This window comes from Tamandua tetradactyla, chromosome 14, assembly GCF_023851605.1.
Source record: "Tamandua tetradactyla isolate mTamTet1 chromosome 14, mTamTet1.pri, whole genome shotgun sequence".
NCBI classification, from domain to species: Eukaryota; Metazoa; Chordata; class Mammalia; order Pilosa; family Myrmecophagidae; genus Tamandua; species Tamandua tetradactyla.
Window position 1 is genome coordinate 89,211,336 of NC_135340.1, and position 6,000 is coordinate 89,217,335.

Here is a 6,000-nt window from a genome sequence, read left to right on the forward strand (position 1 = left end):
CTACAGAGTTCCCATATAGTACCCTATTATTAACACCTTGTGTTAGTGTGGTCCATTTGTTACAATTCATGAAAGAAGATGCTTATGATTGTACTATTATAGTCCATTGTTTACATTGTTTACACTCCTGTTTTTAAATATTTTTACCCTAGTAACATATATACAACCTAAAATTCCCCCTTTTAACCACATCCATATATATAATTCAGTGCTGTTAATTATATATATTAATATATATATAATATATTATGTTAATAAAATATTAATAGATATTTAATATATAAAATATTCCCCTTTTAACCACATCCATATATATAATTCAGTGCTCATAATGTTGTGTTACTAACACTTTGCCAGCACCCCAAATAGAAACTTGGTACAATTGAGCCGGAACCCCCCCATTCCCTGCCCCCTATAACCCATATTCTAGGTTCTGATGCTATGAGTTTGCTTATTCTAATTTAAAAAGGCATGTTCTCTTTTTTTTTTAATTTTTGAGGTCTTTAAGGCTCTTGATACATATTTTCAAATTATTTACAGAAAGGTTTAATCACTTTCCCATATGCCAGTAGTAAATGGAAATCTCTGTTCTATACTCAAAACACAGAGTAATATAGTAAATGTTTTTATTAACTTGGTAGCAAAATGAAAAATTTAGTGTTGCTAAATTTACATTGCTTATTTGTGAGATTATACATTTTAAAATATTTTTGTCACTTGCACTTTGTATTTTGTAAATTATATCTCAATTCCATTGTCCCTTTTTATTGGGGATGAATTTTTTCTTGTCAATTTATACAACCTCTTTCAGAAGAGAATTGATTTATTTGCATCAAATAATTTGTTAAAAGGCATGTTCTTAATCTCTATCTCTCCATTCCTGGGGGAATCAGCCCATTATGATTGATTAAATTGGGAATGGTTAAAATGAAAAACCTTTTTAACCATTAAATGGTTAAATTAAAAGTTCAATTTAATTTAAACTTTTAATGATGTTATTTTAAAATGAAGTATGGCCCAGCTAAACCAGGGTGGGCCGTAATCCTGCATACTGAGGCCAGGAGTCAGAGAAGGCCCCAAGGAGGACCCAGAAACCAGCGGAAACAGGAAAAGCAGATGCAAGGACAGAGAGACGGCCATGTGACAGAGCCGGCGTGGCAAGCCATGGGACCTGGAGGGGGGGCGGCAAGCCAGCACCAGCCCACAGCCGATGCCTCAGTTTGGGACATGGTTCCTCCAAGACCAGAAACAGCCCATGTGTGTGCATGTGCCGCAGCAGCCTGGCAAACTAAGACGGAGGTGTAGAAAAAATTGTAGGGTGGCACCCACATACCTCCCCCCTAGATTCTAACATTAGTTTATTTTGTTTAATTTTATGGTACTGGCCTATATATAAAATCAAAATTTCCATTTTAACCATTCCCAAGTAATCAATTCAGTGGCATGAATTACTTTCGTAATGTACTACCAGTACCACCTTCCATCACCCAGGCTTTTCCACCAGAAACTCTGTACCCACTAAGCAGTGACTCTCATTTCCCCTCTCCCCAGCCCCTGGTAACCTTTAATCTACTTTCTGTCTATGAGGTTGCCCATTCTAGATATTTCATTTAAGTGGAATCATACAATATTTGTCCTTTTGCATCTGGCTTATTTCACCACGCATGAAATTTTCGTGGTGCATCCATATTGTAGCATGGTCCAGCACCATGCTTCTTTTACTTCTTTTCACAGATGAATAATATTCCGTTGTGTGGATGTGCCACATTTGTTGTTCCATTCATCTGCTGATGAACACGGGTTGTTTCCTCCTTTGGGCGACTGTGAATAACACTGCTATGAAAACTGGTGTACAAAAATTTATATTTTGACTAGTGCATTTCCTAATATAACTTATGTGGACACCTTTATTGAACACCATAGGTACATGGAACATTGAGTAGGACATGAGATTTTGTAAGTTTGTCCAGAGTGATGCCTCGACAAATCCCACAAGGATCTGAACAGTGAATAAAAAAAGTATAAAGTATTTGCAAAGTCCCCTTAGGGGAATGGTGAAAGAGGGGGAAAATTCAACTTCCCCAAGTGGAGAATTCTTGATACTCTCACAAGCAGTGTGGACAACCAAAGCAATAGGATGGGCCCCCAATCTTGGGGTTTGTTCATATGAAACTTAACCCAAAAGAATAGGCTAAGCCTACTTAAAATTAGGTCAAACTCACCCGCAAGAGAAACTCTTTTGTTGCTCAGATTTGGCCTCTCTCTCCAGGCAACACAACAATCAAACTCACCACCCTCCCCCTCTCTACGTGGGACATTACTCCCAGGGGTGTGGACCTTCCTAGCAATGTGAGACAGAAATCCTAGAATGAGCTGGGACTCAGCACCAAGGGATTGAGAAAATCTTCTCAACCAAAAGGGGGAAGAGAGAAATGAGACAAAATAAAGTGTCAGTGACTGAAAGATTCCAAACAGAGTTGAGAGGTTATCCTGGAGGTTATTCTTATGCATTAAGTAGATATCACCTTGTTGTTCAAGATATAGCGGAGAGGCTGGAAGGAACTGCCTGAAAATGTAGAGCTGTATTCCAAGCCATGTTTCTTGAAGATGATTGTATAATGATATAGTTTTCACAATGTGACTGTGTGATTGTGAAAACCTTGTGTCTGATGCTTCTTTTATCTACCTTATGGACAGATGAGTAAAACATATGGATTAAAAAAAATAAATGGGGAACTTCCGGGTCAAGATGGTGGCTTAACAACATGCTCATTTTAGTTCGTCCTCCAGAACAACTACTAAATAACCAGAAACAGTACAGAACAGCTCCCGGAGCCACGATAGTGACCAAACACACAGCGTACCCCAGTCTGGACCAGCTGGACCCGCTGCGAGCACCCCCCAGAACCGTGAGTGCCCAGAAGCTGTGGCAGCTGGCACCCCTTCCCCACAGGCCACTTCCCAGAGGGGAAAGGAAAGGATTTTACCAACAGCAGGGACTGGGCACAATCAAACACCAATTGTGGAACTAATTAACAAATTCGGACTACTAAAAATAGGCCCCCAGCTTAGGTGAACCTGATCAAAGTGGAGGTTGCTCATTTTTGCCCCGGCGCCAAGGGGGCAGGACTGACAGAAAAGGGGGGGAAAAGAAAAGAAGGGAACAGGTTTTTCTGGCTGTGTATCTACAAAGGCTTGACTGCCTCTGGATACAGCAGAAGGCCTTTTCAGGCTGCAACTGCCCCAGGCATAGGCATAAGTGAGCTCTTTTGGGGGCTTATCTGGAGCTTGTGCCTTCCCCAGGGGAGGGGTGAAGCCTCACCCAGGTGGAATCCCTCCATCAAGGAATTCAGACACCAGGGCTTGGTAATTTGAAGCCATTAAAACCAGCCTACAACCTCTCCTCTGTCTCCACCATGCCCCCAGCAGGGAGAGTCTGCCAAAGTTAAAGGTACCGCCTCATCTTATGCTGGTGGGACCTGCAGTCAGACAAGTGCCACATACTGGGCAGGATAAGAAAAACAGAGTCCAGAGACTTCACAGGAAAATCTTTCAACCTGCTGGGTCTCACCCTCAGGGAAAACCGATGCAGTTGACTCTGTCCTCCTGATAGGAGGCCAGTTTGGTCTGGGAAAATCTGGCTGGGGTCTATAATATCTAAGTAGACCCTCCTCCTAAGTATGTGTGGGGGAAAGGCACCACACAAGCAGGGCAAGAAACAAGAAAACAAGAACTGAAAAATTCTCCTCTGTTAAACAAAACTTAAGCTAAAGGTCCAGATAAAGCTGAACTGAATGTCAAAGAATAGACAACAAACTCATCCAGCAAGAAAACCCTAGGTAAAGGAAGTGAAAGCAATCTCCAGAATAAACTAATTAAGGTAATTAAATGCCTAGACGCTAGCAAAAAATGACAAATCACACTAGGAAAATTGAAGATATGGCCCAGTCAAAGGAACAAACCAACAATTCAAATGACATACAGGAGCTGAAGCAATTAATTCATACATTCATACGAACAGACATGGAAAACCTCATCAAAAATCAAATCAATGAATTGAGGGAGGATATAAAGAAGGCAAGGAAAGAACAAAAAGAAGAAACTGAAAGTCTGAAAAAACAAATCACAGAACTTATGGGAATGAAAGACACAGTAGAAGAGATGAAAAAAACAGTGGAAACCTACAATGGTAGATTTCAAGAGACAGAACATAGGATTTCTGAACTGGAGGATGGAACATCTGAAATCCAATAAGAAACAGAAACTATAGGGAAAAAAATGGAAAAATATGAGCAGAGACTCGGGGAATTGAAAGACAATATGAAGCGCATGAATATACATGTTGTGGGTGTCCCAGAAGGAGAAGGGAAGGGAAAAGGAGGAGAAAAACTAATGGAGGAAATTATCACTGAAAATTTCCCAACTCTTATGAAAGACTTAAAATTACAGATCCAAGAAGTGCAGCATACCTCAAAGAGAATAGATCCAAATAGACATACTCCAAGACATTTAATAATCAGAATGTCAGAGGTCAAAGAGAAAGAGAGGATCTTGAAAGCAGCAAGAGAAAAGCAATTCATCACATACAAGGGAAGCCCAATAAGACTATGCGCAGATCTCTCAGCAGAAACCATGGAGGCGAGAAGACAGTGGGATGATATATTCAAATTATTAAAAGAGAAAAACTGCCAACCAAGAATTCTATATCCATCAAAATTGTCCTTCAAAAATGAGGGAGAAATTAAAACATTTTCAGACAAAAAATCACTGAGAGAATTAGTGACCAAGAGACCAGCTCTGCAAGAAATACTAAAGGGAACACTAGAGACAGATACGAAGACAGAAGAGAGAGGTATGGAGAAGAGTGTAGAAAGGAAGACTATGAGTAAAGGTAAAAAGAAGGAAAATTAGATATGACATATAAAGTCCAGAAGGCAAAATAGTAGAAGAAAGTACTACCATGCAGTAATAACACTGAATGTTAATGGATTAAACTCTCCAATCAAAAGACATAGTCTGGAAGAATGGATTAAAAAACAGGACCCATCTATATGCTGTCTCTACTCAAAGGACACGAAGCCAAGGACAGAAATGGACATTTGCACACCAGTGTTTATAGCAGCATTATTAACAATTACCAAGAGATGGAAACAGCCAAAATATCCATCAACAGACAGTTGGCTAAACAAACTGACATTTACATAGGATGGAATATTATGCAGCTGTAAAACAGAATAAAGTTATGAAGTATGTAACAACATGAATGGACCTTAAGGACATTATACTGAGTGTGATTAGCCAGAAACAAAAGGACAAATACTGTATGATCTCACTGATATGAACTGACATTAGTGACTAAACTTGGAATATTTCCTTGGTAACAGAGACCATCAGGAGATAGAAATAGGGTAAGATATTGGGTAATTGGAGCTGAAGGGATACAGATTGTGCAACAGGACTGAATATAAAAACTCAGAAATGAACAGCACAATATTACCTAACTGTAATACAATTATGTTAAAACACTGAATGAAGCTGCATATGAGAATGACAGAGGGAGGAGGGCTAGGGCATAAATGAAATCACAAAGAAAGATAGACGATAAAGATTGAGATGGTGTAATCTAGGAATGCCTAGAGTGTATAATGATAGTGACTAAATGTACAAATTTTAAAAATGTTTTGGCATGAGGAAGAGCAAAAGAATGTCATTACTGCAGGGTGCTGAAAATAGATTGTACTTAATATTTTAAAATTTCAACTAATGTGTGAGACTAAAGCAAAAAATGTTTATTTGGTACAAATCTATACTTTGACTAGTGCATCTCCTAATATAACTTATGTAGATAGTTGATTGAATACCTTAAGTACATGGAACTTTGTATAGGACATGAGATTTTGTGGGTTTGTCCAGGTGATACCCTGATGTATCCCAGAGTGATTCGATCAGTGATTGGAAAAATATTTGCAAAGTCCCCTTTGGGGAATGGTGAGAACGAGG